Here is a 17,180-nt window from a genome sequence, read left to right as displayed (position 1 = left end):
CAATAGGAACGTAACTTAAAACAAGGTGGAAATAAACAAGCCACCTACCTGTGTACACTCAGCATTAACAGTTATGTAGCTCTCAAAGGCTCTCACTTGCTTTTTTGCAATTGAGTTAACTCATCACTCTTCTGGCCTGTCTGGCAGAAGAAAACTAAACAGCTAGAAATACAGTATACCGCCCACGAATTCGCAGTTCGCAGACTCAGTCATTCACGTTATTTTCTGACCTCCTCTTCAGGTCAGAAAATACCGCAAATGACTGACCAATGGAAAAGTTCTGAACACTCAGCCAGCCTTCCCTTCCTCAACCTGCGGTCTTCCCTGGCCGCGCGCCTCCTGTGCCCCTTCCCACAACACGTTGAGCAGAAAAATCACCACCAATCTCTGGAAGACGCTACTGACTAAGGCAACCAGGGCACCTTTGCTGGGGCTGGTCGTGGGGAAACCTCAAGGATCAGCACTCAACATCATGCTCAAGGCTTGGAGAGCAGCCCCAAGCCGACTCCTATTCAGAAGGCCAGTTGTCCGCAAGCTATGAAAGTTTCACTCAGTCATGCGCTCAATAGTTTCACAAAGCTGATTACAAGCTTCAGCGAATTTCTGAAGGAGCGAAGATGCAAACAAGCCGAGGGAGCCCTCGAGAACAAAATGGGATCTAGTACTCTCCTCAGCCAGGCAGTGGTGAACCTTGGGCAACCGGGGGTCATTATCTGTTCCCTTCAGCAGAAACTCAGAAAAGGGGAAGGGAGGTAGCACAAGGCTAATAAAAACACCTGTGTCTTAACGTCTTTTAAAGCCAGAGAAGGACTGAGGAAATAAATGATTGTCGAAAGAGAGTAGGAGGAGTGCCGATTACAGTACTCTTCCGATATGCATGGTTTTTCAATATTTGCGGTCACTCCGCAAACGTAACCCCTGTGAATTTCGGGGGAGTGCTGTACATACCTGTCTGAGAACATAAGCAGGCGAAATTAAATCTAACTTGTGGGCCTTCAAGACTCATATGCCTTTCTACTAGAAAGCACAGTTATTTAAGCTGCACAGTGTTGCTTGAAGAACTTTAGAAAGTTTGCGACTGCCGCACCGCGCATGTGCGAGTGCCTTTCTGCCCGACCTAGGGCACACGTTTTCTCAGTTTAGATAGCCAGCTAAGAAGCCAACACGAGGAGATGGATGGGTTGTGAGAATATCTGCCTGCTGTCCCTAGATAATACCTGTTACAGTAAGTAACTGTGCTTTATCCCAGGACAAGCAGGCATATATTTTCACGTATAGGTGACCTCCAAGCTAACCAAAATGGGATGGTGGGAGTGTTGGCATTTAGGAGAATACATTTTGTAATACTGTTGGCCAAAATGGCCATCCTGTCTGGAAAAAGAATACAGACAGTAATGCGAGGTGATTGTATGAACAGAGGACCAAGTGGCAGCTTTGCATATTCCTCAATAGGGGTAGATCTAAGGAAAGCCACAGAAGCTGACATAGCTCTAACTTTGTGGACTATGACAGTTGCAGCCCAGCCTGAGCATAACAAAATGAGATGCAAGCAGCCAACCAATTGGAGATTGTTCTCTTGTCCCAACTTATTGGATCAAAGGTGACAAAAAAGTTGAGGAGAAGATCTATGGGATTTAGTCCTTTACAAATAGTAGGCCAAAGAACGCTTGCAGTCCATAAACATAAACACTCACTTATATACTGCAAATACCGTTAAGTTCTATGCGGTTCACAGCAATACAAATAAATAAACAACCAGAATCTAACTTCCAAAAGATTCTATAAAAACATGCATCTTTAAAGCACTTAGAAATTGTTGATTAAAATTTAAAAGTGTAAATATGCGAGTCAAATCCCTAATCCATGAGGCTGCCTGGAAGGACAACAATCGTTTTTAGAATTCTTATATTTGCATCCCTTCGCAGAAGGAAATGAGAATAGTGAGTGGGATTTTCTAGAATGTTTAGAATTTGTAATGATGAAAGATTTCATAAAATACACTGGAATTAGACCTGTTAATGCCTTAAAACAAATACAGCAAAACTTAAATGTAATCTGAACTTCAACAGGAAGCCAATGCAGTTGATGATAGAAATTGGTGACATCATCATACCTCTTAGATCAAAAATTAATCTAACTGTTGCATTCTGTATTATGCGCAGTCTATGAATTTTTTTTTTTTTTTGAGCTCCAGCAAGATGGACGATGTCACAATAATCAAGCTGACTAAGGACCAATGATTGGACTAATAGTTGAAAGGAGTTAATATCAAAATATGTTCTAATAGTTCTTAGTTTCCAGAGAGTATGAAGAACTGTTTTTCCAGGATGAGAATGAGGCTTGGAAAAAAAAACCCCACTGGAAGTACAATTGATTGATTGAGATGAAATTCAGTAACAACTTTGGGTGGGTAAGAATTTTGGATGAGTACTGAGTATCACCTTGTCATGATGGAATACTGTAAAAGGTGGGTCCGCTACTAAAGCTTGTAGCTCACTGACTCTGCGAGCAGACGTGAGAGCAATGAGAAAAATCACTTTCCAAGTGAGATATTTAAGATGAGCTGTGGACATTGGTTCAAAAAGAGGCTTCATTAATTTAGCAAGAACAACATTGAGATCCCAAACCACTGGAGATGGTTTGACATTGAAAAGTCCTTTCATAAATCTGGAAACCACAGGATGAGTAGATAAGAGAATGATTGAAGGAAAGCAGCAATTGCACTGAGATGGACTCTAACAGACCAGGATTTGAGTCTAGATTGAGATAAATGAAATAGATAATCCAGAACTGAAGACAAGGCGGTAGAGTGAGGCTTCTTGCTGTGAAGATCACATCAAGCAGAAAACCTAGTCCATTTTCTGGTTGTAACATTGCCATGTGGCAGATTTTCTGCAAGCATCCAAAATGTCTCTGACAGATGGAGAAAACTGAAGATGTGAAGTTATGTCAAGAGAAACCAGGCTGTCAGATGTAGAGACTGCAGGTTGGGATGAAGAAGAGAACCTTGACTCTGTGTAAGCAGAGACGGAAATATTGGTAGAGGAACTGGTTCCCTGCTGCTGAGTTGAAGTAGAAGGGATAACCAAGGTTGTCTGGGCCACCGAGGAGTTATCAGAATCATGGTGGTATGTTCCTGTTTGAGTTTGACAAGAGTCTTGGGGGATAAGTGGAAATGTAGGGAACGCATAGAGAAACTTGTTCGTCCATTCCAGAAGAAAAGCATCTGCCTCCAGGTGATGAGTAGAGTCTGAAACAGAACTAGGATAGTTTGTTGTTTTGGGGAGATGCAAACAATCTATCAGTGGACTCCTCAATGAGAAACAAAACTTGATGAAGAGTTGGTGAGCTGAGTGTCCATTTGTGCGGTTCTAGAATGCAACTCAATTTGTCTGCTAGAGAATTTTTCTCTCCTTGAATATAGACAGCTCTCAGAAAGATGCTGTGAGGGAGTGCCCAATTCCAAATTTTTAGAGCTTCTTTGCAAAGAGGAAGGGATCCTGTGCCTCCTTGCTTGTTAGTACTTGGCTACTTGGTTGTCTGTATGAATGAGAACAACTTGCCCTTGAAGAAGATGCCGAAAAGCCTTGAGAGCATTGAAGATCACTCTGAGTTCAAACAGATTTATGTGGTGGCGACAATCTGTGGTGAACCAATGCCCTTAAGTACAGAGACCATTGAGATAAGCCCCCCCCCTTACCTCCCGCCCCAAATGTAGGTTGAGGAATCTATTGTGAGAACCTTCTGATGAGAGGGTGTTTTGAAACAGCAAACCTCTGGAAAGATTGGAAGAGAGCATCCACCACTGAAGAGATTGTCGAAGAGAAGATGTGACTGAAATGCGCTGAGAAAGCGGGTCAATGTCTGGGACCATTGAGAGGCCAGCGTACACTGAGGAATCCTGAGGTGAAGTCTGGCAAAAGGAGTTACGTGAACTGTAGAGGCCATGTGACCTAGCAGAACCATCACGTGCCTCACTGAAAGTGAAGAAAGGGCGGACACTTGATGGCAAAGTTGTACCAGAGCATCCTGCTGAGGAAGGAATGCTCTTAGTTGAACAGTATCTAGAAGAGCTCCATTAAACTGAAGAGTCTGAGGGCTGCAGTTGAGATTTGGGAAAGTTGATCTCGAATCCCAAATTTTGCAGTAACTAAACAGATAGTTCCTGCAAACTAAACAGACAGTAACCCCTTGAGACGTATAGTCTTTGATGAGCCAATCGTCCAAATATGAAAAAACCTAGAGTCCGCAGCTTCGTAAAGTTGCTGCTACCATTACCAGGCACTTGGTGAAAACTCTGGGAGATGATGCCAGGCCAAAAGGTAGAACCTTGTATTGGTAATGTTAATTTCCCACCCGAAATCTGAGAAACTTGCAAGAGGCTGGATGAATGGTAATGTGAGTGTAAACCTCCTTGAGATCCACAGAGCATAACTAATCGTTGAGATCCAGAAGGGAATACAAAGATGCCAGAGAGAGCATCCGAAACTTCTCTTTGACAAGAAATTTGTTAAGAGCTCTATGGAGAGTTGGAAAGAGACTCTCTGGGGGGATGATCTGGTGGAATGTGAAGGAAGTGAAGGGAATAACCCTCCTGAATGATGGAAAGAACCCAGAGATCCGATTTGATTAACTTCCAATTGATGATAGAAGTGGGAGAGGCGACCCCCAATTTGAAGAGGGGGGAGACAGACACCTTGACTGATGGTCAAAAAGGCTGAGTTGGCTTGGACGCAGCAGGTGTTTGAGCCTTTTGGGGATGTTGCTGTTCACGCTGCTTCTTCTGTGGTGGTCTATAATATGGTGCAGACTTCGGGGGATAAAGTCTTTGGTATGAAGATGATGGCTTGAATCCCCTAGAGGCAGATTTAGCCTTGGGTCTAAGCAATGATGCAAAACATTTCTCATGCTACAAGAGCTTTTTTGTCACATTTTCTATGGAATCCCCAAACAGTTCCTCCTCCAGGCAAGGGATGTTTGCTAACCAGTCCTGGAGGTTAGGATCCATGTCAGCAACGCTTAACCATGCCAAATGCCTCATGGCCACTGAAATTGCTGAGACTCTCGATGTCAAATCAAATGCATCATAAGAAGATTGAACTAGATGAACTTGGAGCTGTGTGAGAGTATGGTACATGTGTTTAAATTCTGGTACTTGGTGAAAGGGTAAATACTTGAAAAAAGTTGGCATGATTTTGATCCAGAATTTTAAATAGGTGGTGAAATAGAAGTTTTAATTTAAAACTCTGTTAGCCATCACAGTTTTGATACAAACTTCTGCCAAACTTGTCCATGCTTCTACCCTCATGCCCTGGAGGTACTGGTGGGATAATTGAGGTTTTCCGAAACCTGAACAAGGGATAACCTTGTATCGAGAGTCCAGTTTCCCAGGAACTGCTGGTAATGAATAAGGAATATCCAAATTTTTCTGGAAGGTGTGCTTGAGAATGCCATTCATAGGAAGCTTAAGCAAGTCTCTAGAAGAATGTTTATCTCCAATTTCTCCATGTACTCCTTAGTATATTCAGAGTCTGCTTTCATTTTTATGGTAAGGTTTTTAACCATTTGTAGGATAAATCAGGTAAATGAGACAGGTGCTGATGGGGAATGTTCCCTACGAGAAGGTGAACAAGTAGAACCCTCCGTTGGGGAACCAGACGCCTCCCTGGATGGAGGGGAAAACTCATGGGAATATTGTAATGTCTGAATCTTCAGGCATGGAAGAAGATGAGTAATGCTTTCTAAAATGGTATCCAGGTGAAGCTGAACGCTTACATTTGGTTGAACATGCAGGAGAGAGGTGCTTCAATTTAGAGGCATGCTTTGAGGGTCATGGAGATGACTACCTAGAAAGCACAGTTACTTACCGTAACAGGTGTTATCCAGGGACAGCAGGCAGCTATTCTCACTTATGGGTGATGTCATCCGACGGAGCCTCGATGCGGACGCCTCACAAGAAGACTTGCTTGAAGAAACTAGAAGTTTCGAGTCGCCCGCACCACAAATGCGCGAGTGCCTTCCCGCTCAGTGCACAGGGCGTGTCTCCTCAGTTCAGATAGCTAGCAGATAATCCAACCAGGGGAGGTGGTGGGTTGTGAGAATAGCTGCCTGCTGTCCCTGGATAACACCTGTTACGGTAAGTAACTGTGCTTTATCCCAGGACAAGCAGGCAGGTATTCTCACATATGGGTGACCTCCAAGCTAACCAGAATGGGATGGTGGGAGAGTTGGCAACTTAGGAGAATAAATTTTTTAAAACTGTTTGGCCAAACTGACCATCCCGTCTGGAGAAAGCATCCAGACAATAGTGAGAAGTGAAGGTATGAACCGAAGACCAAGTAGCAGCTTTGCAAATCTCCTCAATTGGTGTCGATCTGAGGAAAGCTACAGAAGCTGCCATTGCTCTGACTTTATGGGCTGTGACTTTACTGTGAAGGGGTAATCCAGCCTGGGCATAGCAGAAAGAGATACAAGCTGCCATCCAATTAGAGATGGTGTGTTTAGAAATTGGATGTCCCAACTTATTTGTATCAAAAGAGACAAAAAGTTGAGGAGCAGTTCTGTGTGATTTGGTGCGTTCCAAGAAGAAGGCCAAAGCACGTTTACAGTCCAGAGTATGAAGAGTGGATTCTCCAGGGTGAGAATTAGGCTTTGGAAAAAACACTGGAAGTACGATAGATTGGTTGAGATAAAATTCTGAGACCACCTTGTCATGATGGAACACAGTGGATGGTGGATCAATAACCAAAGCTTGCAGCTCACTGACTCGTCGAGCAGAAGTGAGGGCAATAAGAAACACTACTTTCCAAGTGAGATATTTCAAATGAGTCTTATCAATTGGTTCAAATGGAGGCTTCATGAGTTGAGAAAGGACAACATTGAGGTCCCAAACCACAGGAGGCGGTTTGAGAGGAGGTTTGACATTGAAAGTCCTTTCATGAATCTGGAAACCACCGGATGAGCAGAGAGGGGTTTCCCTTCGATAGGCTGATGAAAAGCTGCAATTGCACTGAGATGGACTCGAATGGATGTAGACTTGAGTCCAGAGTTGGATAGGTGCAAAAGATAATCCAAAACATATGATAAGGAGGAATGTTGAGGCTCCTGATGATGAGAGAAACACCATGTAGAAAATCTAGTCCATTTTTGGTGATAGCATTGTCTAGTTGTAAGCTTTCTAGAAGCTTCTAAAACATCTCTGACAGATTGAGAAAACTGAAGAGTACTTATGTTGAAAGGTACCAGGTTGTCAGGTGTACAGACTGCAGGTTGGGATGAAGCAAAGATCCTTGACTCTGTGTGAGCAGAGAAGGAAAAACTGGTAGAGGGTATGGCTCCCTGCTGCTGAGTTGAAGTAGAAGGGAGTACCATGATTGTCTCGGCCACCGAGGAGCAATTAGAATCATGGTGGCATGATCGTTCTTCAATTTGACTAGAGTCTTGAGAATGAGAGGGAATGGAGGAAATGCGTAGAGAAATAGATTCATTCATGGTAGAAGAAAAGCATCTGCCTCGAGGCGGTAAGGAGAGTATATCCTGGAGCAGAACTGAGGCAGTCTGAAGTTGTGGGGAGCTGCAAAAAGGTCTATCTGAGGTGTTCCCCACTGTGAGAAAATGGAATGAAGAGACGAGGAATGGAGAGTCCATTCGTGAGGTTTCAGAAGACGACTCAAGTTGTCTGCCAAGGAATTCTGAGCCCCTTGAATGTAGACAGCTTTGAGGAAGGTGTTGTGACTGATTGCCCAGTCCCAAACTTCCAGAGCTTCTTGACAAAGGGAGGCAGACCCCGTCACTCCCTGTTTGTTGACATAATACATGGCGAATTGGTTGTCCGTGCGGACGAGGACTACTGTGTCGTGAAGGAGATGTTGAAAAGCATGGAGAGCTTTGAGGATCGCTCTGAGTTCCAACTGATTGATATGACACTGACGATCCGTACTGGTCCAGAGGCCTTGAGTACGGAGACCATCGAGATGAGCGCCACAAGCGTAGGTCGACGAGTCTGTCTTGAGGATCTTCTGATGAGGGGACATGTGAAAAAGCAAGGCTCTGGAGAGATTGGAAGAGAGCATCCACCAATGGAGAGACTGCTTCAATGAAGGAGTGACTGATATGTGTTGAGAAAGAGGGTCGCAAACCTGCTTCCATTGAGATGCCAGGGTCCATTGAGGAATTCTGAGGTGAAGTCTGGCAAATTGAGTCACGTGTACTGTAGAGGCCATGTGACCCAGAAGTACCATCATGTGTCTCACTGAGATGGAAGAGCGGTAAAACGCTGTATGACACAGTTGAAGAAGAGCTTCCAGATGTTGTTGTGGAAGGAATGCTCTGAGTTGGACAGTGTCCAGAACAGCTCCAATGAATTGTAGATTCTGAGAGGGTTGAAGTTAAGATTTGGGAAAGTTGATTTTGAATCCCAAACTTTGTAGAAACCAGGTAGTCCGTTGGGTCGCTACAATAACCCCTTGAGAGGTGGAATCTTTGATGAGCCAGTCGTCGAGGTAGGGAAATACCTGAAGACCATGATTAAGTAGAGCTGCCACTACCACAACCAGGCACTTGGTGAACACTCTGGGAGACGAGGCCAGGCCGAAGGGTAGTACTCTGTATTGATAATGCATATTCCCCACCCGAAATCTGAGATACTGACGGGAGGCCGGGTGAATGGGGATGTGAGTATAGGCCTCCTTGAGATCCCAGAGAGCATAACCAATCGTTCTGCTCGAGAAGGGGATAGAGAAATGCCAGGGACAACATTCAAAACTTTTCTTTGACTAAAAATTTGTTGAGCCCTGAGATCCAAAATGGGTCGCAGATCGCCCGTCTTCTTCGGAACAAGGAAGTAACTGGAGTAAAACCCCCTGTTCTGCTGTTCCAAGGGAACTGGTTCGATGGCATGGAGACGAAGCAGAGCTTGATCTTCCTGAAGAAGAAGGGCAGTCTGGGAGTGACTGGAAGGATACTCTCTTGGAGGAAGCTCTTGAGGAACTTGATGGAAATGAAGAGAATATCTTTCCCTGATGATGGAAAGGACCCAGAGGTCTGATGTTATGACCGTCCATCTGTTGTAAAAAAAATGGACACGACCTCCTATAGTTGGAAAAGGAGTCAGAGACAGAACGATGGATGTTATGCTCTGGTGTAAACAGTCAAAAAGGCTGAGAAGCCTTAGGTGGAGCAGAAGGTTGAGGCTTCTGTTGCTTCTGAGGTGGTTGCTTCTTCAAAGGAGGGCGAGTGTAAGGCACCGGCTTTGGAGGAAAACGCCTCTGGTAGATAACAGGAGGACATGTAGGTCTAGAAGGAGCTGGCTTAGGCTTAGGTCTGACTATAGAGGCAAAAGATTTAGCATGGTCAGACAATTTTTTGGTTGCAGCCTCGATGGACTCATCAAAAAGGTCATTGCCTTCACAAGGAATGTTTGCCAGGCAATCCTGGAGGTTAGAGTCCATGTCTATGGTGCGAAGCCAGGCTAGACGACGCATGGCCACAGAACAAGCCGCTGCTCGGGCAGAGAGCTCAAAGGCATCATAAGATGATTGCAAAAGATAAGATACGCAACTGAGAGAAAGAAGCAATGACTTCTTGGAACTCAAAATGCTTGCTATCATCTAAGTAACCCCAAAACTTTGGCAGAAGAGACAAAAGAAATTCAAAATAAGTAATAAAATGAAAGTTATAATTGAGGACCTTCGAAGACATCATAGCATTTTGGTAAATGTGGCATCCAAACTTATCCATGGTCTTCCCTTCCCTGCCAGGAGGAACTGTGGCATACACTCTGGAAGGATGGGATCTCTTTAAAGAGGATTCAACAAGCAAGGATTGATGTGACAATTGGGAATTGTCAAAACCTTTATGATGCACTGTTTTATATCTGGCATCCAACTTTCCAGGAACTGCTGGAATGGAAAAAGGAGTCTCCATGCATCTAGTAAAAGTCTGATCAAGAAGCTTGTGTAATGGCAGTTTGAGAGACTCAGCCGGAGGTTGAAGAAGATGCATGGTCTCGAGGTATTCTTTAGAGTACTTAGATCCAGTGTCCAATGGAACGCTCAAGTCTATAGCCATTTGTTTCAAAAATGAGGAAAAAGATAACTGATCTGCAGTGGCACGGCTTCGAGAAGGACTCGAGGACGTCGAGGCAACTGTAGTCGAAGAAAAAGAAGCCTCAACAGGAAACCATGGTACGAAGAAACCGGGAGACTTGGACGAGGCACTGGACATTGGGATATCCTCCAGGGCCGGCATCGGAGACTTGGAACAAGGACTTGGAGGTCTCGTCGAGGCTGGAGAAGACCGAAGCTTTGAGGAATGATGTCTCAAAGAATGCCTCGAAGCAGGTCTCGAGTGATGTCGAGAACTGTGTCTCAAAGATCTAGCAGAGGTTGATCGAAGATCTATAGGCGTGGAGGAGCTCTGAAGCAACTTCGAAGACTGGACTCCCTTGGTAGAATGGGAGGTATCCTGTCGATGCACTCGCACAGACTCTACTCTATGCGTTTTGTGCTTGGAAGCCTGACCAGACACTCGCAGAGACTCCGCTCCCTGCATCGAGTGTGGAGGATCAGACCAGGGCACAGGCGGCTCGACCTCACGAGAGACTTCTGCATGCCCAGGCTGAAGCAGATTAAGCAGTGTGGGTCCCATGTTAGTGAGGACCTTAATAATCTGCTCCTCCAAAGAGGGCTGGGGGGTAGCCGGCAAGGAGGGTACCGCATCTGAAACCGGCCCACCTGCCTTGGCTGGAGGTTCTCGCACAGTGGGGTGAGAGTGTTTCGACTTGGAAGGCTTCGAAACTTTAATCACCACTGGCGGAACCGAGTGCTGAGCTATCTGACCTGAGAAGACAGGAGAAGATATGGCAGCCGAGGACGTCTAAGCAAGAGCCGCTCCAAAAGACGAAGGTCTAATGAAGCTCGAGGTGGAAGCAGTAGAAGGAGAGGCATCGACTGGGGCCTTCGATGCTGAGAGAGTAGAAGACTCCATCTCGAAGAGGTTATCCACTAGAACGCAATGACGCTTAAAAGCACAAGGCTTAAGTGTTTGGCAAGGCAGGCACGAGGTAGGATGATGTTTTGGCCAAAGGCACTTGAGGCAGCGTCCGTGAGGGTCCATAAGGGATATCGTGCGCTTGCACTTGCGACACCATTTGAAACCGGTAACAGGCCGGGGCATAGACAAAAAGACAGCCGACGCAAAGTCGAAGCCCGCGGGCCGTGGCCGAGCGGCCTGTACCGGACGAACGGACGGAGGTAAAATTTTTTTTAAAGAAAGAAAAAGACTAACACAGCGATTCGTGAGAAAAAGAAACACAAACTGCGGTGAGAGAAGGCACGAACGACGAAGTTACCGGACAGAGCCAAAAAGACTGACTTCTCGGCTCCGCGGAAAACTAAGAACTGAGGAGACACGCACTGGGCGGGAAGGCACTCGCGCATGTGTGGTGCGGGCGACTCGAAACTTCTAGTTTCTTCAAGCAAGTCTGCTTGTGAGGCGTCCGCATCGAGGCTCCGTCTGATGACATTACCCATATGTGAGAATACCTGCCTGCTTGTCCTGGGATAAAAAGAGATTATGTACTTCCCCAGGTAAGCTATTTTCCAGTAGATAGGTGAGACATTCTATTCAGCTGGGCTATTTCCCTTTACCCACATGATGCAGAAGCAATCCACTCTGGATTTTTCACTCTGCCTCTGGTGTACTTCACTGTGCAGTTTAGCATCCTCTACAGTTAGTATACAAGCACTGAGAAGTACCTAATATACATGAAGTAGAGGCACCTGTAGCAACAGGTTTAAACAAATTATTCTGCTCTAAAGTAACTAAACAGTACCATTGTAGCTTGTGTTACATTTCCTTGATCCAAACGCTCCAATATATTAGAAACATCTTCCAGTGCTTTCCTCCTCTTTGGTATACTCCACACTCAACCAGGTTCAACTGCCAACACAGGCTTCAAATGAGCTCAGAAACTACTCCCCAATAAATGGAAAATATACAAATTCTTCCCAGCCCACAAGGGCTGACAAGAGTCCAAGAATCAGCTTGGAGAAGTATAAACAGACTGAAAACTGAAAGCAGGCACAGGAAGAACAGGGCGGGGAGTCTAAAATGTCTTACCTATCTTACCTGGGTAAGTACATAATCTATTTTTCCAGTGCAATAGGCGAGACATTCTAGACAGCTGGGATGTACAAAAGCAGTCCTCCAAAAACCTAGGGTGGGCTTCCAGCGCTGACCCTTAGGATTGAGGACCCAAAAGCCGAGTGCTATCTTGCAGCTACATCCACTCTGTAGAACCTGGCAAATGTGTGAAGCAAAGACTACATTGCAACCCTGCAAATCTCCTCTGGAGAGACAGATCTAGCTTCGGCTCATGAAGAAGCCACACTCTTGGTAGAATGCGCCTCGACGGCAATAGGGGACAGTTTCCCAGAAAGAATGTAGGCTGACGAAATGGCCCTACAGATCCATCTGGAAATCGTGGCCTTGGAAGTGGGAGCACCCCGCTTAACAGAATGCATCAGCATACACAGATGGTCAGAGAGGCAAAACTCATTAGTGACCTCCAGATAACGCAGAAGAACTCTGTGTACATTCAATTTCTTCAACAGGCGGTCCTGTGTCCTGGAACCAGCTGGTTGAAAGGCAGGCAAACACACTTCCTGATTAACATGGAAAGCGGAGACTTTTGGAAAAGAGGAAGTAACCTCCGAAATCCAGCAAAAAGGGTCTCAGCAAGACAAAAACTGCAGTTCCGACACATGACGCACCAAAATAATGGCAACCAGAAAAATGGTCTTGAGCATCAAAACCCAAGAGGAAAGCATCTCGAAGGGGCTCAAAAGGAGCCTTGGCGAGGCTGAACACCAGGTTAAGGTCCCAGGTGAGAAACACTACTAAAAAAAACCTTTTCTAACCTCCCCCAATGTCTCTCGCAGGGTGTTAGACACTGTGACCTGATAGGATCCATGCTGCAAACTTACTATCAGCTTTCACAGTAGCTGTATGAGAATTTCACTGCCACAATGCTGGGAATGCTTCCACAAAGCTATTCTTTGGGCTGCCAGTCAGACTCCTCTGTCTATGCCTCTACCCCTGCGAACCACCAGATGTGCACCAGGACAGGCGAAGGTGTGAAAACGCAGCAGGCACCCTGTGAGACACCGCGGAGCCTCCTAAGGGTGCCTAACAGCCTGTGCTCGATCTCTGCTTAACAGTAGGTGAGACCACTACAAGGACAGCCCTGAGCTCCAGAGAAAACTATGCAGGCTGGCCAATAGGTACCCAAAAAGGGAATGGCCTGTCAGCTAGAGATCGAAATCTGTGAATTCTCAAGCAGACAGAACTTCAAATTTGCTTCAAACATGAAATTACCCAAAAAGGGGCCAAAATTACATCAAATTAAAACAAAATGGGGAGAGAACACACGCAACTGCAGTCATGCATGCACAAGGAAAAACCTGTAGAAGGCGCTAAACTGCACAGTGAAGTACACCAGATGCAGAGTGAAAAATCCAGAGTGGATTCCTTCTGCAGCATGCAGATATGGGGAAATAACCCAGCTGTCTAGGAATGTCTCACCTATTGCACTGGAAATATAAAATCAAAGTGCTGCAATTAATTCAAAATACAGCAGCTTAAATTTTAAAAGGGGGATTCCTCAAATCCAGAACCTACAGAATAAAGTCAGACAAAGAAAAATCAGAACCTTGGTCCAACCCCTGCGGCGTACCCCAAGGATCCCCACTATCCTCCACTCTCTTCAATCTCTATACTGTCTCCCTCGGCGCCTGTCTGGAAAAACTAGGCCTAACCTCATATAGCTATGCTGATGACATCACCATTCTCATACCTTTTGATCAACCAAAGCCCTCTATGACAGACACACTACACAGACACCACTACACTGAACACTAGAAACGGAGTAACATGGATGAGAGATCATAAAACTGAAGCTGAACCCAGATAAAACAAAATTCATCCTCCTCGAAAATAACAACGTCCCAACCTTAATCAATATAGAAATTAACTCAATCAACTACCCCATTCAACCCACCCTAAAACTACTAGGAATGATGATAGATATAGGCTGCACCATGCAACCACATATCAATAAAACAATTCAGAAATCATTCGCAGTTATGAGAAATTTTCGTCGATAAAACACAATTCCAGCTCTTAGTACAATCCCTAGTCCTACGTCTTACCTCCCCTGCCAAGCAACAATGATAAAACAACTACAAACAATCCAAAACACAGCACTGAGACTTATCTATTCATTGAGGAAACATGACCATATCACAGAGGCATACCTCAACTCACACTGGCTTCCAATCCCGGCAAGAATACTATTCAAATTCTACTGTCTACTATTTAAAACCATAAACGGCGACAGCCCAACCTACCTAAACAACCATCTCATCCAAACTACATCAACTAGACATAGGAAAACCCACACTCCATTCACGTACCCTCCAATCAAAGAAGTCAAATGGAAAAAACTATATGATGGCCTTCTAGCCACACAAACAGCAAAACTCGACAACCAAATATCCAATCTACTAATTATGACCCCAGACTACAAAACATTCAGAAAAGAAATAAAGACTCTACTCTTCAAGAAATTCCTGCAAACGACTTAATACAGCTAGCTCCTTCCCCAATACCTTCCTGATTCCCCAAAGCAACCTCATCTACTCTTTATCTCCTCTAGAAATTACCAGATATCTTCTTCATGTAATACCTTTTTTGTAATCTGTCTTGAACCGCAAGGCATTGGCGGAATAGAAATCTCTAATGTAATGTAATAACACCAACAAGTCAGGTCTCATTTTCAAAAGGAGAGACCTGAGTGTGGAATTTATTGCCAGGTCAATTACACTTATGTAGAAATGTTGAGCAATTTAGATGGTTTTTTTCTGAAGTTTTGTTGTTGAGCTCAGTATAAAGGGAAAAAAAATGAGTACTACTATGTGTGTAGTTGTTATATTTTCTATAAATGAATTGTGTATGTGTAGTTGTAACCTGCCTGGGTGTTAGGCGGGAAATTTTTTTTTTTTAATAAATAAAACAAACCAACCAACCAACCAGCATCTTATTGCTCTTATCCCCGATTCACCCTTCCTAGGCTCCACTGTTCTACTTCTTTATTGTCTGCAAATTAAGCTGTTACAAAGACATAACACAAATAATACAATGGACTGGATGGTACTTTAAGTAAGTGTGGCACAAGTTCTCTCAAATGATATGGAAAGGAGGCGAACATTGAGCATTCAAAACAGAAGGAAGGTGAATGGTGCATGAGTGAGAATTTTGAAAATACAGGAATGAAAGGAAGAAATATGGAAAAAAGTGGCAAAAAATGGAAAATTTTTAAGCAAGAAGAGTAAAAGGGTGGGATATTCTTATTAATCCACTTTTAAATATAATATAGAGAAAAAACAAAGAAATAAGGCGATACCTTTTTTATTGGACTAACTTTAAAAAAAGCTGTGGTAAAGGTTTCTACCCCAGACCAGCGAGGTAATGCTCAGACGCTCATAGAATTCCTATGAGCATTGAATCATTTACCTTGCTAGCCTGCGGTTGGAACCTCTACTATGGTTTTGTAAAAAAAATAGCCCTTAATACCTTTTTTGATCATCTATTGAAGGTAACATTTCTTCAGATTAGATATAAGCAAATGTTGACAAATATCAGAATATATAACTGAAACATACCGCATTCTAATGATAGTATTGCAGAAGAGGGAAGGCGTGGGTAAGGTGAAAGAGAAAATAGGCGGGTGATAAAGCAGTATTATCTTATGATTTGTAACGCAATAGAAAACCCAAAATTTTATTAAGTGAGTGTCCAAATATTTTATCATTTTGATTTCGAAGATCTTATGTTCCTAGATTGTCTTAAAATTTCCTTTTAGTATTCTCATCATCAAGTCATTGATGAAGTGCTCTGTTTTTGTGAAGTACTGTTGCACAGAGGTGAGAGTGTGGTTTTCACTGTAATGCTTAATATGATATCTGTGTAAATTGATTCTAGTCTTTAGCACTTGGCTTGTTTCTCCAATGTGGCACCTCACTTGACATTTTTTGCATTGAATGATATATACTACATTTGAAGATGAGCACGTGTAGGAAAATTTTATGTTGAATGCTTTTCCAATATGATATGAGTGACTGGGAACACATGAAATGTGTTGGCACATTTTGCAGCTTGGTATACCCTGAAATATACCAAGAAGCAAACAGTTGCCAACACATTTCACATGTCTTCGCAGTCACATCAGAAAATTATTCAGTAAAAAGAGATCCTCCTACATATGCTCATCTTCAAATGTGTAAAGAAAGGTGCTACACTGGAGAAACAAGCCAGATGCTAAAGACTACAATTAGTCTACACAGATATATATCTTAAGTTGTCCTGTCCAATAAAAAATGCATCATCTTAATTCTTTTATTTTCTATATATTACCTGAAACAAGAAGAAAAAGTTAAAAGCACGGTGTATAGAGGCTCATTTTCAAAGCACTTAGACATTTAAAGTACCATGTTTCTATGGTACTTTGTATGTCTAAGTAATATGAAAACGTGAGCCCTATAATGTACTATCTTTTGTATAGTTTTCAAATTGATATGACTTAATGATCCATTTGAGAAACAGGAAAAAAAAAGAAAAAATCCTAAATAGTAATTACACTTCTCCCTCGGTATTCACGGGGGTTGGGTGCAGAGCTGGACCGTGAAGTGTGAAAAATCGCGAATAGGTCTTTGGCTGGCTCTGACTCACCCCCACCTCATTCTGGACAATCTTCCTACGCTCCTGCCCTGTGCAGATCAATCATAGCAAATGGCTGTCGCGAGTTCCCATAGTCTCTCGAGACTACGACGGGAACTCTCCGTAGCCATTTTCTATGCGTGATCTGCATGGGGCAGGAGCATAGGAAGATCGCTCCTGCCCCGAAAGCCCGCTAGACCACCAGGTAAGGTATGGGATGCCGGGAGGGAGGCGGGGAAGGTCCGGAATTATATTTAAAAAAAAAAAAAAGAAACTGCGGATTTGGAGGGAGAAGTGTAAATACAATTTTTGATAGTCTATTTCAAAGAGTCTCCCAACCAAACATCAACTATAGCAGATCCTCCTTTGCCCTGAGGAACTTGATTGAGTCATTATATAACTCC

General features: G+C 43.8%; 1 protein-coding gene across 2 annotated transcripts in view; it reads right to left on the bottom strand.

Moving 5' to 3' along the window:
• LRP12 (LDL receptor related protein 12) overlaps positions 1-17,180 on the bottom strand; it is a 111,201-nt gene that overhangs the window by 92,309 nt on the left and 1,712 nt on the right. The window lies entirely within an intron of this gene.

Source organism: Geotrypetes seraphini, chromosome 2 (assembly GCF_902459505.1).
Source record: "Geotrypetes seraphini chromosome 2, aGeoSer1.1, whole genome shotgun sequence".
Taxonomy (NCBI): Eukaryota; Metazoa; Chordata; class Amphibia; order Gymnophiona; family Dermophiidae; genus Geotrypetes; species Geotrypetes seraphini.
Note: the sequence above shows the minus strand (reverse complement) of the source record. Positions and strands in the feature narration are given on the sequence as shown.